The 25011-nt window shown below is 34.4% G+C and overlaps 1 protein-coding gene across 4 annotated transcripts in view; it reads right to left on the minus strand.

The window, feature by feature from the left end:
* Nucleotides 1-8599: 8599 nt before the first annotated feature.
* Nucleotides 8600-25011, minus strand: part of LOC111621353 — a 60990-nt gene continuing 44578 nt past the window's right edge. For 3 of the 4 annotated variants that reach the window (XM_023363490.1, XM_023363473.1, XM_023363457.1), the window contains 3 exons: nucleotides 9324-9353; nucleotides 9157-9247; nucleotides 8600-9083 (listed from right to left, as the gene is read on the minus strand). The gene's annotated coding sequence lies outside the window, so the exon portion shown is untranslated. The remainder of the gene's footprint in view (nucleotides 9084-9156; nucleotides 9248-9323; nucleotides 9354-25011) is intronic. The other variant, XM_023363464.1, reaches the window with a different exon arrangement.

A 25011-nucleotide genomic window follows, 5' to 3' on the forward strand; every position in this document is an offset into this window, starting at 1 on the left:
CTCAAGTGTTCTGTTTAAATTTGCCACATTCACCTTAAAATCAAGATAATGAATTAAAAACAAAATTTAACCATTTCCTCAACTCAGTTTGATGAATCTTAAACAGTAGCTGGCTCAAATCTACAACAACTGTCTTAAGTATAAATTTAAATCTTTGGTTAAAACTTAATGCTTCACATAGCTTATTCAAAGGTAAGAGTATTTGCTTTATGATGTCAGTAATCTAGCAAATTATTGTTAATTAATAATAATCTTAGTTGGACACTAACGGAAAGGTTTGAATTCGGGTAGTGCCTTTTCTCAATCCAAATTAATTTATCAAATGTATCACAAAAAGTATCTTAAAAGAAAATACCTGGTTGGTCAAGAAAACCAGCAATATAAAGTTAATTCTACCATATGTATGCCGATAAGACTTTGTTAATTAAAAAGGAGCTTTATGGTGATTTTGGAAGTTGTTTATATTACATAGTTAAAAAATCTTTGTGCACTACAAGTCATAGTTCTAGGTCCTTGCTTGGCCATTTCCCCCAGTTTTGCTTTAGGCTGTATTTGTTGTCATGACAAGTCATAACAGAAGAGTATTTGTAGTTTAGGTAGGGCACATTAAATATTTATATGTATGAGTTTGAACTATGTTTAAGGTGCAAATATAAAACAAAAGTATACAGCATTATTGTAGTTTTAAAGACCTGTCCTAACCACTTTCAAACATAAAAACTCGACAAAGTTTAAACACTATTAGTCAAAACGTAGCCCGAAGAAGGAGGGAGAGGAGATAGGGGATCCTACCTTTCTCTACTGTATCGGCATGCATATGGCTACAGTACCCTCAATGTTGATGTTGGCATGCAGTTTTTAGGCTGCAAGGCCGTAGTCCCCCGGAGGGTGTAAAAGAAAATCCAAGTGTAGCAAACACCAATAGCTAAGTGTAGAATTTGCTGTTAGTAGAAAGACTTATATCTATTTAATACTAATAAAGCTGAATGCAATTGCAAATCTTAATACTAAACAGCCAGACATGCAGTGTAAAAAGCAAATGAACACACAACAAACTAGACCAGACGAACAGACTGACAGAGACCAAAAACAAAGTAAATGAGCAAGACCCCAAATTTTTATTTTTTTTCAAGCATTAACATACTAACCTAACCTACCATAATTTAGGTTAGGTTAAATTAGATTAGGGTTTGTTAGCTTTAGTCATCTGGTTAGGTTCATCCTATCATAACCTAACCAGAAACCAAGCTAAGAGTCCCTAGTCTAACTTACAACTAGGACTAACCAAATTTGTATTTCTCTTTTTCAGTCTAAAGTTAAAAGGTAGCTATACAGGGTGAATTTTTTATCTTGAGGTAATGAAATAACTTAATTGGATCTCATTATTTTGGGAAAAAAGTATAGACAAAGTTGTAGGGTTTCGAAGGCCAATCAATTGGTGACCTTGGATGTGACCGGTCATTTGAGGGTCAAGTCTCTTTTTTCAATGGGAACACGCATTTTTTGACCCCGGCAATGGAAAAAGTGGGAAAATTTCAAACCGGATATACCTTTGACCTTATGGTTTAGGTCAAAGGTCAAGATTATTTTAAGGTTAAATTATAAGCTGTTTCTAATGGGAAACCATACTTTTTATTACTGGAATAGGCAGGGATGTAAAAGTTTCATTTTTTCATGACGTTATTACTTTGACCTTTAAAAGCATTCACAACTTTTAGCACTACCTAGGAGTAACAATGTGATGTAGTAGTTTCTGCTCCCTTTTGAGGTGCTTATTTTCGGTGAGTCACTTTACTTCTCACCATTGCTTGAGATGTTGGTTTTGGGGAAAATTTTATAACAAATGTTCAACATGATGCCCTTCCACTTTGATGCATTTGTTGAGCCGCACTTAAAATTATCACGTGAGATGACCTTCAGAAGTCAAATTTGAGATACTCAAGGTCATGGTTGATTGAAATTTCCTGCTCTTTCCATGTAAATGTAACTTTTACCTCCCTGCCTATTCCTGTAATAAAAAGTATGGTTTCCCATTAGAAACAGCTTATAATTTAAGTTTAAAATAATCTTGACCTTTGATCTAAACCATAAAGTCAAAGGTATATCCGGTTTGAAATTTTCCCACTTTTTCCATTGCCGGGGTCAAAAAATGCGTGTTCCCATTGAAAAAAGAGACTTGACCCTCAAATGACCGGTCACATCCAAGGTCACCAATTGATTGGCCTTCGAAACCCTACAACTTTATTTTGGGAAAATGGTATAGACAATTAATGAGATCCAATTATTTCATTGTCTCAAGATAAAAAACTCGTCCTGTATAACAACGGTTGAAACAAAGCAAGGGTAAGCTAATTGCCATCTATGCCCTTGGAGCAAGTGCTGTCAAGAACCCTTAGTGGGATTCTTGAGAGTACTTGCTCCAGGGAATGCGAGTAGATGATGGAACATTGTACATGTGTGAGTGAGTTTGTGTGGGTTGCAAGGCCACTTGTACCCTTCAAGAACAGCAGCTCTCATTAAACTATCCCTAATGTGATTGTACCTATTTCAGCAAAAAAACTAAGTGAAGTGGTATTTAGTTTTACTGAATATCACAATCGCATTGTCCCCAAAGTTAAATCTATGCAAATATTGCTTAAAGCTGCCGTGTCCCGTAAATAGCCGAGTCAGGGTGTAATGGATAAAAGTGGCGAAGAATTGCAGTATTGTCAACCTTGGGGATGAAAGTGTAGGTGAGCCTACCAGTGGTGATGCTTGCCAGAGAATAAAGATTGTTGATGTACAAGGTAGGAATGTAACTACAGCTTGTTTGGCAAGATGGTCAGCGGTCTCGTTGCCACGAACCCCCGCATGACCCGTGACCCATTGGAAATCTATTCTATTGTTGTCTAAGTGTATGAGATGGACGAGTTTTAAGCTGCTATCAAACTTCGCAATTCCGTGTAAAGCTACCCTACTGTCAGAATAAATGCAATAGCGTAAGTAGCGTCTTTTGTCCTTCCTACGCTTAACGTGAATTGAGCTCATATAAATAGCTAAAGTTTCCGCCCATACTATTGAGCAGTGCGTACCTAGACGGAAGCAAGCGTTGCGAAGCTTGCGGCCTAAGTCCGAGTAAACTACAAAAACGACACCCTCATCGTCACCCATCTTGGAACCGTCAGTAAATCATAAACACAAGACGATCGCCTGGATCTTCGAAGTAAACGTCAGGGCAAGCCAATGGGAGGGTATTTTCATCGATAATGAATTTTTTATATCGTCGATCGAGGTCAAACTGGAGGGAATCTTATCTACTCTAGCCATTTTGTCGACATCCGAGTTGCTGCAATGTTGCCAGAGTACGATGATGTGATTTTTCCTGCCAAATACAGTCGACCCCCCTATAACGCGGTAGATACGTTCCGCTTTATAAGAATTTCGCGTTGTAGGAATCCTCAAATACACGAGCCAATCACAACCCGGCATGTGTGCAGTTTACGGACTGCGGCTGTTTGAAAGGTTTTCTTCCATAAAATTAATCGATTCTAGACTAATTCCACTCAACATTTCCAAAACGTGTATAATTTTTTGGGAATAATCCGTATAAACTATGCTATAAACAAAAAATTATAGGATTACTTACCGAGTGTGCACCGTTCGACGACGCCATTGCTTAAGCTTGTTTTCGTCGCGGAGCGCGCGTTTTCTGATAACGAATTTTTCGCAGAAAAATAACTTAACTTTGGAGACATCATTAATAGAAATAATTTTTATGACCGTTGAATAAGAAATGTTTTTTTCACAAGAAATGTATCAAATTACAGTACTGTATTAGACTTACAGTACCTAATTTATTTACTCTACAGACGATAGTAAACCCAACTTACCCACCTAAACTCTCTGTAGTGTGTAAGTAGTTCGGCTGCTCGTCCACTATTGGTCCAGATTCGACCAATCCTGTCGCGACACGAATCGGCGATGACGTTTTACCGCGTTTTACGAGTCTCTTTTAGCGGCGAAAAAATTGCAACCGTATTCGTATAAAGACTCTCGTCTTTATACGAATACGGTCGCAATTTTTTCGCCGCGATATACGAATCCGCATTATGTGAACCCGCTGTAATGTGTTTAATTTCTAAGTGGATCCTGACATTACCAAAAGGGCATTAGTGGGTGCGGTCATATAAGCCTCGCAACTCCTTTGAACATAACAGTTTTTTACGGTTATGGACTTTGACGGCCACCTGGAAATATAATCAATTTCCCAGCTTAAGGGAATGTGCGGCAAAAATTCAAACGCTATTTTCTACAACTTATGTATGTGTGTAGTTTTTCCGCAATGAATTTAGTACGAATTAAAACAAGAAACCTGCTAACAGACAATCGAAACTAATTTAAAACTAGCAGTATTGCGTTTAAAATCAGTTCCAGAAGTTAAACTAAGTATACCCATTCTAACTTATAATTATATATGAATAAATAATTGTGATTTACCGACTTCCTCCCCCCTTTTACACCGACACGGGCCGCATGCAAGTTTTGAAATGTGGCCCTTACATATACCAGAGATGAACACCTTTATCTAAGAATGGTTCACACACAAAAATTATCCAAAATAACGAATAAATTCTAACATCAAAATTTCTTTTACGATAGACGATTAAAAATATTATTTTAGATCATAAAAATCCTTTATGATCTAAAATAATATTTTTAATCGTCCTTTTCTCCGTAGCTACAACCAATAAGCCGAGTTACACCAAAATTTGTGTACGCGCTATCCAAAGGACTACGGAAAGAATTTTGAGAAGAAAAATTTTAGTTTCAAAATTGTCCGCTAGAGGATGAAAGCAATGTTGCAACATTAGAAAACTTAAAGGACAGTATTTCGTTGCACGTGCGAAGCATTACGGGGAACACTGCGCATTATCATCGAAGAATAATCCTCGCATCGCTAAATAATCTGTACAGCACGTAACGGTATGTCTTCACACGAATAAATAAGTGCTTTTCATTCAGTTTGTTGTATTGCTTTGTAGCGCCAATTTTAAAACTAAAATTTTCTTTGCAAAATCCTTTCGCGCATCCTTCGAATAGCGAGTACACAAATTTTGGTGTCAATCGGCTGGTCGATTGGAGCCACAGTAACCTCTGAATATGACAACTTTAATTGTGGTCACCTCGTACTCGGTAATAGTCGTTATGTATTGGCTGCCGGAATGCCGAGCGATCGAGGTGGCAGCCTACGGCTCTGTCCATCGAATCCATAATGGGCTGGCTAAAACGGGCCCTCTTAGTAACCTCGGGGAGAAGAGTAAAAAAAAAAAAAAAAGTCGTTATATACTGTACAACTTGATAAAATCTGTAAAAATTCGTATAATTTTAGAGCACTAACGATGAAATTGGGAAATCCGTGGAATTAGCACGATTGTTAAAAATGAAAAGTGGGCACCGGCGCCATCTATCAACGAGCAGAGACGGCCGTTAGCTTCGAATGACAATTCTTCGTTTTTTCCGGACGGATTACGGCACGACGTCCTTTCGCCGTACGCCATTATTTCTGCCCAACAACCTCCGATTTTCACACTTCGTAGCGGGCAGCAACCCGCACTCGTTCCGAACGGACGAGCTGTCGGCCATCTTTTTTTTGCCACTGCGCGTGCGATCTCTCTCGATCGCCGTCCACATCTTCGATGTAGATCAATGGAATTTTATAATTACAATGTATACGCAAGCGTAAGTTTTATTACGATTGCATTATTATTACTAGTACAAAAATTGTAACGCTTTGTCAATGCCTAGTTACTCTCCGCCCACCCCGTAGAACCTACTAATGCTAGAAAATGTTGGATAAAGAAATGGAATACCTCCTCGGCACCCGTAGTTTAATTTGCGAACGTTTAAATAAAAATCTGCGAAACGAGAACAATTATCGATAGAGGAAAGAGTGGAGAAAGAAAATCTGCCGTAATAAAAAGATTGACGTTTCATTTCTCGGAATTTAATCTTTTTACTTTTATCAATACATTTAACTTTTAATTAATTTTATCGTATGCTAAGATAAAATTTAAGTTCGGTAAGTACTCGGGGGCCTTAAAATTTTAATATAAATGTTGGAATAATTTGTTTTCAAGAATGGAAATGTTAAATGATGAACTCAATAATGACAACTAATCGATTGATTTAAGTTAATTATATTTTAACGTAGTGGTAAAACAAGTCGACAGATGGCGCTAGTAGCTGGACTTAGGGTCGGTCCTTTCTAGCGCTAAAGGTTGGCGCCATCTCCGGTTACCGATGTTTCGAAATAACAGAAAATTTTAATGTAATTAATATTTTAAAATAACTAAAATTTAATAATAAAACCCAACTACTCTATACCCCTACAAGGGAATAATCTTCCATCGATGGCGGACCAAAACTTTTCTAATCGCGCTGGAGGAAATTCGAATAACGATATTCCCTAAAATAATACTTTTCCTCGTTATTACGAATAAAGCAATAATTTGGCCAAATAAAGCGTAAACAACGAATAAAATGCGGATAAGGCGAGGCAACGCTCGGGCGATCCGCTAAGGGAAACTCGCCAGGCCGAAATTTAAAGAAACTGTAGACCTATAAATTTCCACCGTCGTCCGTCGGTCTTTCCTTAATCGCGAGAACGGAGTTAGTCGGATGCGGAAAGATTGGGGACGGGTGGCCACGATTAGCTATATATGAACTTCCGGTACAAACCGGAAGGCGCGTTATTTCAATTCGAAATTTCCTTCCGAAAGTAGTTAGTTAGATGACCGACACGACTCTATTCTTAAAGGAAAAGTATGACGTACGGATGCGAGACACTACTAATTTGAGACTGCTCGTTATTGTTTGAAAATGGCTTAAATTTACTCGCGTCGAGACGAAACTTTTAATAATAATTTCAAAGTTCTGTAAATATTTTGTAACCGATAGTTTACAGTACTTAAGCGACTAGTAAGCGGGCCCGTAAAAACAAATTCGAAGACCGTGCCTCGGCCTCTCCGTTCGTCGCGTATAACGATACATTTGTTGCCACCCCTTCCTTCCCTTAAACTGTATACGGAACCGTCGAGAGGGAGGAAGAAATATATGAAATCGGAAAAATATAGGGGCCCATTGTGTTTTTTACTCCGATAAAATTGAGGCTGGAAGGCCGAGTGGTTAAAGTGTCGGCGTACTACTCCGGAGGATCCCTCGGATCGAATCTGGACGTTCAAAAAACCCAGGAAATTTTCGGGAGTGTGGTTCGTAAGGATATATCGGAACCGTCCCTCGGTAATGGCTGGCTAAAATGGCCCGGTTAGCGCTTTGCCACCATATCTTGGAATCCGTATCGCAAACCCCGGATCTTAGGCGAATTGCGTAAAAGAGACGAAGTCGTCGCACTTTTCGTTTGGGAGAACGCTCCTTCCTCTTCGATATTCCTTTTCGGAACCGTTCGTTAAATTTCCCCTAATCGGGTCGAGCCGCGGCGATTTTTAATTTATTTTCTTATTACTAAATACGTATTGCGCGATTTTCTCAGACGTTCTAATTGTTTTCAATGGCATATTTATTTCTCACATTTTTCTTCTTCTAATATTTATCTTTTTTATTTCTTCGTTCGTTTAAAAAATACACTTTGGCCAAAGTCTAATATAAAACAAAACAAAAAAAGAAAACGAGCAATTATTTTATCGTTATATCTCTACAATGCCTGGCTGCAATTTTTAATCATAGTTTTAATATTTTTATAATTTAAAATATACGCTCTCCGCCTCAAATTAGTAGAGTCTTTTCCCGTTAGCAACAGTCTCTCTAATGCCTTTCGGGGGGAAATTTTGAATTTAAAATATGACTTCCGGATTACCTCGGAAGTTCGTACATTAAAATTTCAGTTTAACGTAATAAAAATTCTGTCCCTTACGAAAGAACAGTTTCATAACGAGATCTATAAATGCGTGGATCATTCATTATTAGTAAACGATGAATAATACGTCTGGCAACATTCATTTTAATATCTAGTTCGACCGACGACATAATTTTAATCCTTAGTTACGGTTTCGTTTCGACGCTATTACTCTACGGATTATTTCTTTTTAAGTTTACGAGAAAAAAATGAAAGCAGTTTTCTTTGGAAGAGAATAATAAAATATTAGATAAAGTGCGGAGAAAAATTAAACAAAAAGATGCGCCCGACGGCTTACTGGAATGCCTCGCCACAGTACTGGATTTTTCGTCGATCGTATTGCCAAATTGGCATAATGTACGCAATGCGTATTGCATTAAAAATATGAGTTTCCGTCTACGGAACGATACGTAAGTATATCAAAGTGATAAAACCTACTTAAATAATATATACAGTTAACACGTTTATTGGTCTTTTTCGCCAACAAAACGTCTGAGCACGAAAGTATTTGTCGAAACGCTGACGAGATTTATCATTTATGTTTTTTGTAGAAACAAACGGCGTAATAGAGAAAGAAAAACTAGTTCCGGCACTGACCACCGAACGAAGAAACGGCGCGATATTCGGGAAATGGCCAGAAAATCGTGCGTTTTAAGATCGTATTCGCGGGCTACCGGAAACGGCCGCCACCGAAGGAAACGAATCAAATTTTAAAAAATTATAATTTAATATTTACATTTTCGTAATTAACGTTACGACTATTTGAAAATTTCGTCTGGGCGGACTAAAAAGACACGCGTATATTTCCAGCACGGTTTTAATTAACTAAATTGGAGAAGAGCGAAGACATTCTTTTACGAATCTACAATTTATTTCATAACTTACGAAAGCGCAATTTACCAAGAAGCCTTAAAAAATAGCTGTCGACGATGCAATTTAAAAACAGATTGCGGATTTGTAAATACAAATAACGGGTCGAAAGCCATGGAGAATCGTCTGTCGGAAAAAAGCAAAAATCTCGAGTAAATATTATTAACTTTGGCAGACGTCGTTTTCGCCAGCGGGTGGATTATCGTCGACGAAGAACGTGCTTTGCCTAGGCACTTGGGCTTCGGGTATGTCGGGGGGAGGAAAACTCTCGGCCAGATCCACCTGGTCGAACGCGTCCGACTTTTCCGTTTTCTCGTTTTTACTTGTAAATGCAAATATTAATTAATCGGCGGATCGAAAATAAACCGTTCTACCAGAGATTCGTTTATACTCACCGGCATTTCGGTAGACGTCGACGATTTGCCAGACCGATTATCGCGCAGACGGTGACGAAACAAGCTACGGCTAGACTAGAAGCCACCGTGACTGAAAAAAAGTTGATCGGTTGAGTTATAACCATGTAAAACTGTCACTTTTAACGCTTCGCTTATAATAAACTTACCGTAAAGAAGATTTCTCGACTTCGGATCTACTGAAAAAGTAAGAAATATCAGATTTAAAAGTGAAATTCGTACTGTTATTTCGCGATTTTCCGAGTGTTCCTAGATAAAGTTATCAATATATAACGAGTGCCGAATAATCCTTTATATATATATACTAGCTGCAAGGACCCGCTTCGCTGGGTTTTTATTTGTGGGCAAAAAGTAACGATAGTGAAGATTAGCCAATCTTACCCGTTTTCACAGAATGCAAGAAATAAGTCCCCTGTTTCCAGACTAATTAGAGACCTGGTCCCGATTCTATTTCTGAACGTCTCCTGTTCACGTCCAGTCAAACGAACTATTTTCAACGTTTCTGGAACGTTTACAATCGTTCTATAATCGAACCAATATTCGAATTTTATGTTCGAATTCAAATTCGAATATTGTTCGAATTAAATTCGAACAATTTTCGAATTTGAATTCGAATAGCTGCAAGGACCCGCTTCGCTGGGTTTTTATTTGTGGGCAAAAAGTAACGATAGTGAAGATTAAGATAATTACATTATAGTCAATCTTACCCGTTTTCACAGAATGCAAGAACTAGCGTTTCCAGACTAATTAGAGACCAGGTCCCGATTCTATTTCTGAACGTCTCCTGTTCACGTCCAGTCAAACGAACTATTTTCAACGTTTCTGAAACGTTTACAATCGTTCTATAATCGAACCAATATTCGAATTTTATGTTCGAATTCAAATTCGAATATTGTTCGAATTAAATTCGAACAATTTTCGAATTTGAATTCGAATAGCTGCAAGGACCCGCTTCGCTGGGTTTTTATTTGTGGGCAAAAAGTAACGATAGTGAAGATTAAGATAATTACATNATTTTTATATTATATTTTATTTTATAATATATTTTATACACAATATATATATATTGTGTATTTTATATCTTTTTTGTTTTGTTCTGTCTGGTGGTGTAAAGAACACCTGTTAACTATCAGACGGGACGCCCTTTGGACCTACATCTGGAAGATGCGTGTGTAAACGCGACACCGAGTTTGATTGTATATCAACCAACGTTGTAAAGGAATTTCGCCTATTTTCCGATTTTAGGGACCCCCTTTCTAAATTTTTAGTAATATCGATTTAAAATAATTTAGAGAAACAAATTAAAATAAAAAAAAAATTATGGATTACTCGTAACTGTTATAAATTTAATGAATACTATGATACCCTTCTTGTCTAGACTTCTTAATGACCCGCGAGCACTAAGGTCGGCCTTACTTTACCGCTAGATTTGTTACACCACCGCGGGACCACAAACTAGACTTAGAAAAACACTGTTTTATTTTCAGAATGCATTTAGGACCCGGAGTCCCTCGTCGGCTTTTTCATTTAATATTAATGCTCGCGAACCATCGTGTTATAAATCTCACAATACGCGAAGGAAAAGGTAAAGGGATGACCGTCGTTTCCCCCTTTTTCGATGGTGTTGGGTGACCGATGATTTGCTACGTCACACGGACGCATATTCTTCTTCATTGACGAAAGAGAAGGAGGACCACTGGATAACCAATCGTGCTTTTTACAAATTATTTCGCCTTCCTCCGGAACTAAAGCGCGATTGGTCAAAAACGAAGAATAAAACAGAAAGAAATGACGAAACCGACAGACTGGACCAACTGACTACTGATTGACTGGACGGGAGACGACCGTCTGAGGAACTTAGCCGAGAACGGGGAGTCGGACTTAGAGGACGGAGAAAGCGGCTGAGCGACGGACCCAGTGAAGGACTAAGTGGAGGGACCGAGTAAAGGAGAAAAACGAAAAAGTGAACAGAACGAAGAGAGAAGACAACTCTTTTCCCGGTATGTTGCGAGTCGCTCAGTTCGGACCCCCGTTAGGTACCCCACCGTTTTGTAGATAGAAATAGGCCAGTTTCCTAAATCGGATTTTATAATTTAGTTATAAAACTTCTTTTTCATTTATATTTAACTTTGCATTCGTCCTTCCGAAAGGATCGTTCCCGGACTTCGGAGTGACTCTTACCCTCGCGCCTTACTATTTGTTTTTTGTCTAAATCGGACGTGTGTCCGACAAAACACGCCCGGTGGTAGGACCCTACCCTAAACTTGCATAATCTAATTTTTGACGGTCCCCGACCCAACACTATTAAGTCAAATTTAATCTAATTTTTCGTGAAATACGTTGGTCGAAATGTATTTCGCCGAAGAATCCGTTCCATCGGCTTTGCCACTTCCGAACTTCTCTATACTTTATTAGCAGATCCCGCCACGCGTTGTTGTGGCTCAAAATGTATCTATTATAAATCTATAACACTTACCCCGGTGGGGGGGGGAATTTTTCGAAAAATTTCTTAGTGTACATTCTCTTGACGTGCCCTATTAAAACGCAATCAAAAACGCAAAAACCCGCATCTAAAATAGTATAAATAGAAGCAGAGTTCTTTACCGTAAGCCTTAAACCTAACCATCTCCCTTCAGTGGGGTTGAATTTCGACACGTATATTATATAAAAACACGTGCGTATTCGAATGCAGCGTTGTGTAAAAATTTCAAAGGAATCGGTAGGAACAAACGAACATTACATTTTAATTTATATAGACAGATAGAAGGTGTTCCGCTTTAGTTCATTTTCACAGAAAAGCATAATGCCTCGCAGAAAAGCAAACTTAGGGCGTCGAACTCGTAGCGCCATCTGTTGGACAAAAAAGCCTTAACCTAGATTATATATTTGGAATAATATACAGCCTATGTCCACCCTGAGGTTCCATTCTAAATATTGGTGAAAGAATTTTTGAAATCGGACGAGTAGTTTCGGAGATAACCCGCTGCAAACAAACTTACATACATACTTACAAACATTACCTCTTTATAATATTAGTATAGATATATAAATTTTATACGAATCAAAACAAGCAATCAACAACAACAAAAAAAATTTAATTTTGGACTCGAAATACTTTTTTGCAGTTTGTCCGAAAATCGGCAATTTTATTACTGGTAATTCTCGAGATATTTTTCAAAATGTAAGGAATTTAGATTAATCCTTCGGTCTTTACGTCCGTTCATATGTACAGTACTGTACGTACACTCGATTTTTATTACTGTTTTATAAAACAATATATTAAAGCGATAACGTCGACGTTATCGCTTTAATATCTGTAGTGTCCGAAATGTCACAAAAGTAGTCCTTTTTTTCTGAAAGAATTTTTCAATTGTTTCGAATTTTATCGAGAGGGAAAGTTTTCAAAATGTTTTTGAAATGATCGAAATTTTAAAATTTTAACTGTTTTCGAAGATCGCATACAAAACAGAAATTCCCAGAATCAAAAAACCTTTTACCCCAATATTAATTTAAAAAATAACTAAATTCTCGTTTCGGAATCATAAAGAAAACTGCCAATATTACCGAATGGCACGTCGAGTATTTTTCTCATTAGGTCCGAGTATGGATCTCGTTGGGAGAGAAGTTTGAAATGGAAATTGTCCAATTTATATTCGGGTAGACGATCGAAACAGATTTGTAAGTCGTGGACAAGTGGACCAGATAAAATCCGACGGACCGAAATTTAAAACCTCGTTTGTATATCGAAGAGTTGTCGAACTCTATAAAATTCCATCAACTCGAGCGCTGTACTATACCGGAAATGAAAGTAAGCCGAGAGAAATAGCTGGACCGACAATCGAATTCAGTATACACAATCCGGAGTAAATAGGTCAAACTTCGGTTTAGCGTCACCGTCTAATCGCTTCCGAAATTAGCGCTAAGCCGCCGAGTGCGGAATTAAAACGAAGTAATTCGAACTGTACGAATTATATACAATAACGAGATGTAGACGCAAATCCGAGTTCGAGAGCCACGTAATTTGCTAATAATAAAGTCGTATGGAAGAGAACGGTGTACGAGTATTCGTTGGCGCTATTTAGGATGGCGCCTTATGGAAGTTTGCCCGTTTATTCGCATTAAATCAGATACGAAACGACGAATCAAAGCAAAAGACGCCTTTGTTACCCGATGCGAGGATCGGGTAACAAAGGCGTCTTTTAATTGTAACTGCCGATTTCAAGTTTTCTATAGAGGGTTAGATATTAGCCATCGGCGTATTATTTAATCCGTTATTTTCTACTTGTGAAAAGCTTTAATATCGAGTGAAATTAAGTCCCGACTAATTCTACAAAAACTTATCTAAGCTGCACATTCAGAAACGGAAAAGGAGAGATTAAATATACTTTTCGTTGTTCCCGAGACCGAAAACCTTCATTGATAACGAGTGAAAGAAAATATTAAATTCCATCGAGTTGCCTATACTAATAGTTCCGGTTGTAATAACAAAAGTATACATAAAAATACGAACAAAATTTATTGTGACCGTTAAAAAACGCCCGTCTGCAATTTTTAATCATATTTTTAATTTATTTAATTTAAAATATATCCTGTCGATCTGAAATTAGTAGTGTCTTGCCCCTGCCCATCATACTTTCCCTGCTAGCGATAGAATCGTGTCGGTTATCTNGACGTTCTAATTGTTTTCAATGGCATATTTATTTCTCACATTTTTCTTCTTCTAATATTTATCTTTTTTATTTCTTCGTTCGTTTAAAAAATACACTTTGGCCAAAGTCTAATATAAAACAAAACAAAAAAAGAAAACGAGCAATTATTTATTGTGACATTGTTACAATGCCTGGCTGCAATTTTTAAAATCATATTCTTAATTTATTTAATTTAAAATATATCCTGTCGATCTGAAATTAGTAGTGTCTTGCCCCTGCCCATCATACTTTCCCTGCTAGCGATAGAATCGTGTCGGTTATCTACGTAACTCCGTTCTAGACCGAAAGTGCGTATACAGTTAATCGGAGCCTCCGCCCCTAAATTTTCCCGTCTGATCTCGATTTTCATCTATCTAACACCGTTCTCGAGATTAAGGAAAAACAGACGGACGGACGACAGAGAGAATTTGTAGGTCTACAGTTTTTTCAAATTGCAGTCCAATTCTTATTCGCTACACAAACGCATACGCGTGCATCTATACTAAGTAACGTATACAGAAATATAAATATAGCCTATATTATATATATACGAAAAATTCTCGATATAATGACCCTTATGTACAAATGAACTTTCAATACAGCCAACAATTTTGTTGGTCCTTGCTAATTTTTACGTAGACGATATACAGAATTATCGATATAGCCAGTGATTTAACTCGGTTCTTTGGCAATTCACTGTATCAAAAGTCTACTGTATAACGAAAATAAATAATTTAATATATATACAGTATTAAATTATTTATTAGTATACAATTAGTATAGTAGACTATAATATATATACAGAAGTATATTTACTATTTTAAAATCAATATTAAACGTTATCGGATTTTATTTACATTCGTTTAATTTATCAATGTATTTGGATATATAATGGTACAGTACATAACCCTATTATGGTCTAGCTAAGCTTGATATTTTTTCTAATAAGCATTACTTACGAAAACCAATTCTAAGCACCACTCGTTAGAACAATTATTAATGCATCACTGAAAAAAAATCAATAATTGATTACTGCATTAGAGTTGTCAAAAATAAAACATTTTCGAAAAAGTTAAATACATTAAGCCATATTTGGAACTTCTTTTCCTTTAACGTCCTTACAATAAAATATTGTAATAAGCACAAATTATGATTAAAATAAACATTGATTTCTTGAGAATTAAAAAAAATAAACAAAAACCAACTGTGGCATTCTGCGCATTGTTTCGTGATTTGTTCCTCTACTATCTAAATTAAATCGATTGTAATTTAGTTATTTCATAAAACCACAATCTGATCCGCGGTTCGGCCTACTCGGTCCCCTAATGTATTTTGCCTAGGCCATGATAACAACAACGAACTTTATTTCATTAAAAATTCAACAATGAGATGCAATTAGTAAAAACAACTGTGTACTATTATAAACTACAATAGTTATTTTATTTACTCGACACAAAATTATAAACTATTGACGAGGTATGATAAACTAAATTCGAACGATTTACTCTATGGCTTAAAATAAGACGGCGTGTTGGTTTAACCACCGAGAACTACGCGCGCAGAAACGAAAAAAGATCGAAACTAACACCAAAAGTTTTCATCAACTAGGTTGATTAAACTTTCGGGAAACTACAGACGACACTGTTCATTCAATTTGATTAAAAATTACAGAGGTATTGTAAATAGGTTATAATTGGACCATATACTGTACACGACATTTATCCAAACGTAGTGAACTCTTAAAATACCGAGCTAAATCGTTCGTTACGTACGTAAATGACATCAAAATCCAACAAAACTGTTCACTAGATCGAAATTTCAACATATCGAATGGTCACTAGCCCATATCAAGCTCCATTGCATAGAATAAGTACAGTAAATATCGAATATCAATGTATTTCGTAACAACATTACTTCATCCTAAATGTTTTAATATTGTTTAGAAGTAACGATTAAAAAGAATTTAACTGTATTTTGTTTCGTATATTTCGCAGCAAATTTGAAATAATTAGAAGTGAAGCAACACCATGCGATTTGTCGACGGAGCCGTTTTAAGCACTTCTACGGCCAATTTCTTCGCAGGCATTATATCAAATACAAAAGAAAAATATATTCTAAGTTCTAAGTTATCGACGAGTATCCTAAAAAGGCGAGGCCTCCGGCCAGGGCAGAGTATACGGATGCGTTAATGTCGTCTTGTTCGTTAATTTAATAACTTAATTTTCGGTCGTCGAGTGATCTATATGTCATTAGGTTAGTCATTATTAGATCCCGCACCACCGGTGGATTTAGGTGCAATTTCTTTTCTAAAATTTCATTTCTTTCCAAGTTATTATTTCTTCTCGTTCGCACGTATTATTCTCTTCTAAAAATATCTTAAATTGCCTTGGGCTGTGACTGATTAAATGAAGAAACACAGTAATCGGATAAGTGACGTAAACGCCAGTAAATCTAGGATAACGTGGTGTATACGTGTGTGTATAACGTGGCAGAAAATTTTTTAAACATCATTCAGATTTTTATCTTAGCGCGTTTCTTATTTAATTAAAAAGAAACAGCGACAACTAGAAATTGTTATATTGAAATGTTTTTTTAAGTTTTGAAATCTCGTCCATCTTACGCAGAAATATTTTCTAAATGTTGTGATTCTATATACAGAAACTATCCTATTATATATATAGTAATATAGTATAGGTCGGGACAGAAAGCTACAAAGTATATAGAAAGTATTTTTGTATTTTACTACATTCATAAAGAAATATAATCTAGCCTATACGATTTTTATGAAATCCATAGCCACAGTTAAAAATTTAAGAGCATTTATTTCAACAAAGTGCATACGCCCAAATTTTCAGACAAATGTAGAAAAACTTGGATAAGATGATGTACAAGATTATATCTTATCCGAGAATATAAAGACCATAAGAAAAAAAATCCTTCGAGTTCGTTGACTTCCATATTGTTAAAGCTATTAAATATAATTCCTAATTTGATCGGTCATCAAAAATTCCAAATTTAAGATGATTAGGAAAATACTTTTATTTAGTCATTCAAAAAAGGGGTTACGAGGGTCACGCACAAACCGATAGGTTTCGTATTTAAGTGTATTAAAGAAACTATTCTTAAATAATGTAGATAGTTCCTTTGTACTAACTTGTATTTCAAAAAAGAATAATTTCTTGTTATATATAACAAGAAATCGTACGTGTTGTAAGAAATCTTGTACATAACCTACACTTATGTATTAAATATTCAGTCTTGTCCGATCCTTGAGATTTCAAAGACCATTGCTCTCCATGCTAGGCGAGCTTGTGTCAAATCTTGCTTTCTTACTTCTCCCATCCAAGATATCGTGAAAATAATTATATATATTGTGCTGGCTTATAATTACTTTCTATCAGTTGATAGAAACTGTCACGTAATTATAACATAGAAAACATACCTGTAGGAGTATTGGAGTAATTTATTTTATTTATTTTTTTAATACGGGTATTTAAAATATGCGCATACGTTTGCAATTTAATTGTTTTGGGGTGGTTATAACTATAAAATTAGAATATAATTATACTGCCGTAATGATAATTTCATAAGTTCAGTTAACGAAATTGCTTTATCTACGATATCAAAAATGTATTTTATTGAACAGAACAATATAAATTTGTCATCTTTTCAGTTTTTACTTAATTGTTCATTAAAAATTCTTATGCCATTGGCATTTTGGCATTTTTTGTATAATATATATACAGTATATATATTTTTTTAATGTAAAAAAATGCCTAAATATTTTGTAAAGTCTTATTTTCCCGATGAATGAATATGCTCCACGGGTCAAGCAAAATGCATCGTCGTGAAGGAAGTTTCCATTGTTTCAATATCTATAGTCCATCGTGATGTTGCATTTTACTTGGCCAGCAGTGTATTTGATATTGCAAGGAATAATCCATTCATTTGGTTATAAAGTAACCTAATTACAGTTATAATCAACACTTAATTGCGAACACGTACAAGATTACGTTACAATAAATATATTTTAAAATGGAAAGTGTGTGTTTCTCTTCCCTCGGTGTAACATAGTTCACAAGAACGTCCAAAGTGGACAAAAGTATCATATATTCAATATTAGGCCTATATATTGTATTTAATATTGTACTGTATATATTAAAATTTATATATGTTATATATTAAAATTGTTATAATTATTTAATGTTTTAAATTAAAAATACAATTCTTTTTGAAAATGAAAAAAATCAGCAGCATGCTTCTAATAAAAAACAAGATTGGTCAAGCCTATCAGATATCTGAACGAGGAAGAAGATACTGCGCACATTCTCTTCAACTGTCCTCTTTACGGAGTGCAAAGGAAAACCCTGGCAGACATCGTATACAGTGCAGGACTCCATTGGCCTTGCGAGCTCAATGAACTGACTAGTGACAAAAACACTCTCAAAGCTCTTAGGGACTTTGCAAAGAGCATTAAAATATTGGATTAGGCTCCATCACTCTCCTTATCAACTCTAAGTGATGTTCTGCTTCTTGCACAATCGTTTGGTGTTTGTGTGTCTACTGTTTAAATATGTTCTCCCATGTTATCTGCAACGTTGTTAACTTCTGTTTTGCGCTGTATTTGTTTAATATTTATATCCATCTACTAATATTCATACTTTACCGAGCAGTTATATCGTGTTTTGGTTTCAATGTATCCACTGCGTATGTCGTACAGCGTTTTTTCCCACCTGTTGTAAATATCGCGAAATAATCTCTTGTATATGTCTAAGTTTACATCTGTATGTATTTTTCTGTATATTAATTCACAAGTATGTAATCACTATATTTTATTTTTGGTGTATTCTATTACCTGCCGCGAATGTTATGTTTAACATCAGTTATTAATACGTATTTATGTATCTTGTATTCGGCATTTTATATTTTGTAACTTGTTCTACTTTAATAAATTCCCCATGCGGCACACAACCTCTCCTTTCCCTTCTCCTTACTCAACATTTTCACCCTCTTGACTCCTACCACAAATCTTTCTCTCATTCTTTCCCTTGATATTTTCCTTTCATCCCCTTTGAAAGTCTACACCTACGAGTACGGCCTTCTTCCCTTTCTTTATTGTATTGTATAGTTTACAGTGACAGTAAACGAAAATGTTCAGTTCCCTGTTGCATATGCGCATGGAAATGCGACAGACGGACTAAAGTTCTAACATTTTTTCATACAATTTTTTCAAATTGTAGTCCAATAAATTTTAAAATCTTCCTTTACTGAAAATTTGTATTTGTGTGTGTGATTAATTTCCCTTACTCTTTTTTTCTACCAATGTTACAACAGATATGTTTAACATAACGTTCTTACATCTTTGCCTTTATAGACTACATGTATTTCACAAAATACAATCTATGTAGAAATGTGTAGAAATGTTACAATGCTTATTATATATTTTATGATAAACATTATCTTATCAGCGATACTATCGATAAGATATTGTTTATCAGCACATAGTTCGCGCAACGAAATACAGGAATCAGCCGCCTGAACTGGAAGGGTCTATGTCAGATGAAATGGCAGGAAAGAGACATACCACGTATGGAAGTTGACACATGGATCACAGTAATAAATTTGTAAAAGAAAAATAAAACAATACAATTATTTATGATAAAGATAATATAAAATGTTTTAAAATGTAAAAAACAAAGCAGATGGAAGAGTATGTCTACTCCTATATGTCTCCTTCCATCCCTTTCATCCGACGAGTCAGCCCTTTCAGCTCGGGCTGACTCGGGTCTACTCTTTCCCTGCTTGGACTATAGTAAATTATAGATAAATATTGGCTCACAACAGTTTTATGAGCCAATTTACATTAAATTTCCATAAACATTATAAAAAGGATTTTAAGTTAATAAAATACTTTAGATAAAAAAGATAACGAAAATATTAAACAAATATGACATATTCAAATATATTTAGTATTTAACTATTCACCAGCCTTATAGACTGGTTTTATTACATGCAATAAAATTCGCACGATTATAATATTTTTCTAAGAAATTAAGCGCTATGTCAATACTAGCAATTAATAAATTTCTTAAATGTTACAGACAATTCTACTGAAATAAAATCTGAAAAATAAAAGTAATTGGATATAGTTTTTCAGTAACACAAAAACTTGTATTAGTGTGGATGCTTAGTTATTATTATTCATTCTATCAATGTTACATACGTATATATAAGTGTCACGTTACACACACGTTACACAGCCTATATGTATGTACGAGCAAGCATGAATAGGAAACTTGTATATAAGTAATATACAGTACACAAATAATATATAGAAATGTATTTAATTTTTATTTTTGATTGTAAAATGTATAAATTTTAATATTTAACCAATAGGCCTATAGGTAATAACAAATCTCGATAAAAATTAACAAATATCTCTTGTTTGTTTGCAATATTGATTTATTTATTGACAAAACAAAAAGTAATGCCATAAGCACGAAAGGTCTTCTACGTAGTGAAATGTTAAAAACCCATAAAATATATCTCAAAAATACTAGCATGCTTTTTTTAAATCGATGCCAACGAATAACAATGATCTTTCTATTAACGAAGATGATTTGTTCTGGTATTTGACGTAAAATCTATGATACTACAGGAAATCCTCGTTAGTTCGAAATTCAGGGGACGAAATATTCGCGATTTCGAATTATCCGAGATTTACATATTTCTGTAGAATATGCCAAATGACATGCAACTGATGTAATTTATTAAACAAACGGAATACGGCTACTTATACAGAATGCTATTTTCGTTAATAATTAATATTTATAATAATATGAATAAACTGCGGGTAAACAGCACGTTTCCGTGAGAACCTCGCAGGTCGCCAGATAGGCACAAAAGTAGTAGCCCGGAGTCCTTCAAATATCTCAATCTGCTACTCGCAGCCCAATCTTGCAATCCCGAAACCCAGCCGTATTTTATGAAATAAAGAGAAAAAAAGGTAGTCAATAGCGAGGTTGAGGCCGAAGTTTTCAGCGCGAAAACGTGTACGTCGGACGTTCGGCGTCTCTTTCCCGTAAGCCTAGAAGTTTGACAATGATGTTCGAATAGTCAGTGGAATCACGCTCGACATTCCAAACACCATTGTCAAACTTCTAGGCTTACGGGAAAGAGACGCCGAACGTCCGACGTACACGTTTTCGCGCTGAAAATTTCGGCCTCAACCTCGCTATTATAATTAACTTCATGAGGATACTTTCCTGCGTATCTAATTAAAAACTGTTTGAAATTTTAAATTATTTTTTGCTCTAAATTACATTACATCTAAGTTAAAGATCAGAAGTTCACCGAACATAATCTAATCTGCTTTTTCCTAAAATTTAAAACGACGATGTAGAGTAATAGTCGAAACTGATAACTGATAATAATGACAGGACGTTTTATAAACTTAGGAAAATAGAATAAAAATATTTTTTTATTAAAAAAATATCAAAAATTTTCATCTCAGAGTTTGGAATTATTCTGAATTTTATTTTTAAAAATATCTCCAACCGCAAAGAAATATATCTGCGATATTAACAGTAAAAATATCTCGAAATCGATCAAACTACCTTCAGGCTACGAAAGTTGGGAATACTGCGAAAGTCTGCTTATTGAATAAAAAGTATCAATTTCGATAGAATTTTATCCACTAAAATCACCGTCGCGAGTTCCAGATTCTAGTGAATCAAATATTGAAATGTAAAAAATATTAGATGCTAAAGGAATCTGTTTACATGCAAATTTTGTGAAATTTGTTTCAAAATTCTTTTTATTCTGGTAAATTACATTTCAAGATCCTCGTAAATCACCCAAATCAATGTATTCCCCGGATTGTTGGTACTGTACCTATAGGAAGTTTTAGCGATTATCCATCTATCTATTGACCACGTTAACGTGTTACCACGGTCAATAGCTATGGCTAACGTATGTACATAATTTGCACGACTATTATCTACGTTTCGGTGTAAAAGTATGCAACATAGTTATGTGTATATTTATCAAACATGGTTTAGCTCTTAAAGTAAACATAATTTCAATCGTAATTGAATAGTTAAAGCACAAACAAAGCAGTTATTTATAACTAAACAACAGTAAAAACTCGTTTTAACAAGCTTCGGGTTAACGGACAAAATTTCTGGTCAGTACGTCATACGCGAAATGCTTTTTATATAGGCCTATAATTAAATTAACAGGTTTTTTCAAATGTAAGTGTCGCCTTTCTTAATTTCCTGCCACAACTGGAGTGTCCGGATAAATCGTCATCCGAAGACGAATAGATGGAAAATTTTTTATGGTTTTGTCAAATTTAAATTTTGTTTTCTTTTTCGGAACATTATTTGTTTGGTTGAATACAATAAAATAAAGTGTATTTTCCAAAAAATGTTTTATTTCGATTTAGATCGTATATTTGTTTTTTACAGTCTCTCCACAGTGAGTACACAAGCAATTATACATAGACTATAGAAAACTTTACTGTGGAATTAAACTTCTCTTACATACGTAATTTTAATTACACAAACGTATCTACATAAGTAAAAACAAATTAACTAATTCGTTTTTACTTATTTTCAATAATAAAACCTACATTATTATATAACGGACTTTCGGCTTTAACGGACACCACCTCGCCCGAATTAGTCCGTTAAATCCAGATTTTACTATAGTTAACTATAAGCTGCTTTTATTAAATGAAATGTAAATATTCGATTATTATAACAGTATAGTAAAATCACTAATTTAGCTGGAATTTCTCTAAATTATTCTAAACAATGCGTGTATTTTTGCGTGTTTTATTCGCTTTCTCATAAGTAAATGTTATAAATAACAGGATTTCAATTAAGCGTAATTACAACAGCATAATTTGCGTACCACATGAAAAATTTAAATATGAAAATGAAAAATGTAAGCGAGAGATAATAGAAATCTTATCAGGAAAATAACTAAATAGTAAAAATGATAAATTTTATTTATGATTTAAAATTCGATATTAATAATTCAATAGAATTTATATTGATATAAATTATTTTTTAACTGAATAAATAATTTCCATTTTAATTATTATTTGTTAAATTAACATAATGTTTTAAGGCATATAAATTATGAGAAAATCTGGAGCTTTCGCACCACATTCAATGCGCGCGTATTTTTTAGTCATATTCTTTATGACAAATTAAAGAATCTACTAGGCCCAGTTCATTTTCTGAGTATGAACTAAGAATTGAGATGAATATGAGTCAATATTATTATTTCATGGCTCCCGAAACATTATTATTGGTCTGTAAATTATTGACGCGAATATAAATTTAAAAAAAAAATCGCGTGTGCTAACGACCGCATTTTAAAAAATTCTTTATTTTATATTCTGTATATCGAAAACAAAATCATAGACTCTGGCTTTTACATTTTTAATTTCCTCCTCTCATATTATGTAAAATGACAAAGTTTAATCAAAATCGACCGATCAAATTTAGAGAATCAACTCAATTCTATAAGCAAACATAGAAGCTTCGATAACGCTCCGCCTCAAAAATGTTCGATATTGCAATATTCTGTATCAACTATCAGACCCAAATAGGAAGTCTACAGGGCCACTAAACACATTATCTAAAAGTTATGTTTTGAGATCAAAACATTATACGAAAGCGATATATAATGGCGAAAAGTCTGATTTATCGATTTTACTCGTAAGATTTTTATGGATTAAGAAAGAACGTAGGATCAACATTTGCGAATGGCCCTGACCCAGCCTCTGTTGACTATTACCTACGTATATATTAGAATGTAACATATATGAGATTCAAATCGCATAAACTGCAAAAGAGCATGAGAAAGAAAAATTATCACCAAGCAACTCGTAGATCACAAATATGATCTACGAAAGGAAATGCAACTGTAATAATTTTATTAAGAGGTTCACGTAAAAATAAAATAAAATTAGGTGATCAAGCAATTGTAAGAGGAAATTGGCCTATCTGGACTTATTCCCAATCGGCCATCCGTCACTAATAGAAATTAATGTTCTACTTGTGTGTTATTAAAAGTTGTAGTGACCTGGGAAATATTTCAAATTGAAAAATTTGAGAATCGAGTTTAGATTTCTTATTAAAAATTTTTAAAATTTATTTAAGTAAATGAGCAAAACGAATTAATTAAAAAACATCTCAGTAAATTCTCTGTTTAATCGTTACTTAAATCTTGACTTTATATCTTTTGAATCATTTAAATATAATTTTCTAGTCATTATGTAGATTTGATTCCAATTTAAATTGCTTCGGGATATGCAATTTAAGTTATAATTAAAATTTAAGATAAAAATTTATTAACAATGAAAATAATAATGAGTTGCGAGTGGAGATCGCTTTTCCTTTTATTTCGTTAAAATGAAATATAACACGGTAAGTTATATTTTATTCAAATTATCCGAAATTCCTGGATTTCTATCACTTTGATGTACTGAAAAAATTGTCATTTTAAAATAGCAATTATTTTCAGTACGTATTGCTAAGTATTTTGTTCAACTTTCATTGAAAATTTCAATTATTTACATCAGATCCATGTGATAAACAACAAGGATAAGCGAGCCAACACACAACCTTACCGATAAAGACAAGTTCTAATGTACGAACAGTTACGAATACCAGAACGAAAAGAAACTGAAATTTTAAATCGGAATAAATAGCTTTTTGACGTAGAAAAGGCTAACAATGTTTTTTTCACTCAGTTCTATTTCATTTACTATTTACACAGTTCGACCATCTACGTGGTCCTCTACAGACTATGGCAAACAAAATATGCAAATATATATTAATTACAACTAATCCTTATAAATTTATAAATATAAATTTCGTAAAGCTTACTATATATTGCTGAAGTAATTGATATAAAAACATATACTAAAAGCGTTACATAAACTTCTTTAATGTATGTTTAATGTATTTTTGAAGTAAATTAAGTAACGTGTTAAAAATTAAAAATTCCATTAATAACGGTATAGGAAGACGTCTAGTTAACGCAATAGAGTGTTATTTATGAATTTAATTGTAAAAGAGCTGATAAATTTTACTATGTTGGAGAGAGAAGAAGACTTTTAAGTGGGATTAAA

Source organism: Centruroides sculpturatus, unplaced genomic scaffold (assembly GCF_000671375.1).
Source record: "Centruroides sculpturatus isolate CEXI.00-Female unplaced genomic scaffold, Cexi_2.0 scaffold45, whole genome shotgun sequence".
NCBI classification, from domain to species: Eukaryota; Metazoa; Arthropoda; class Arachnida; order Scorpiones; family Buthidae; genus Centruroides; species Centruroides sculpturatus.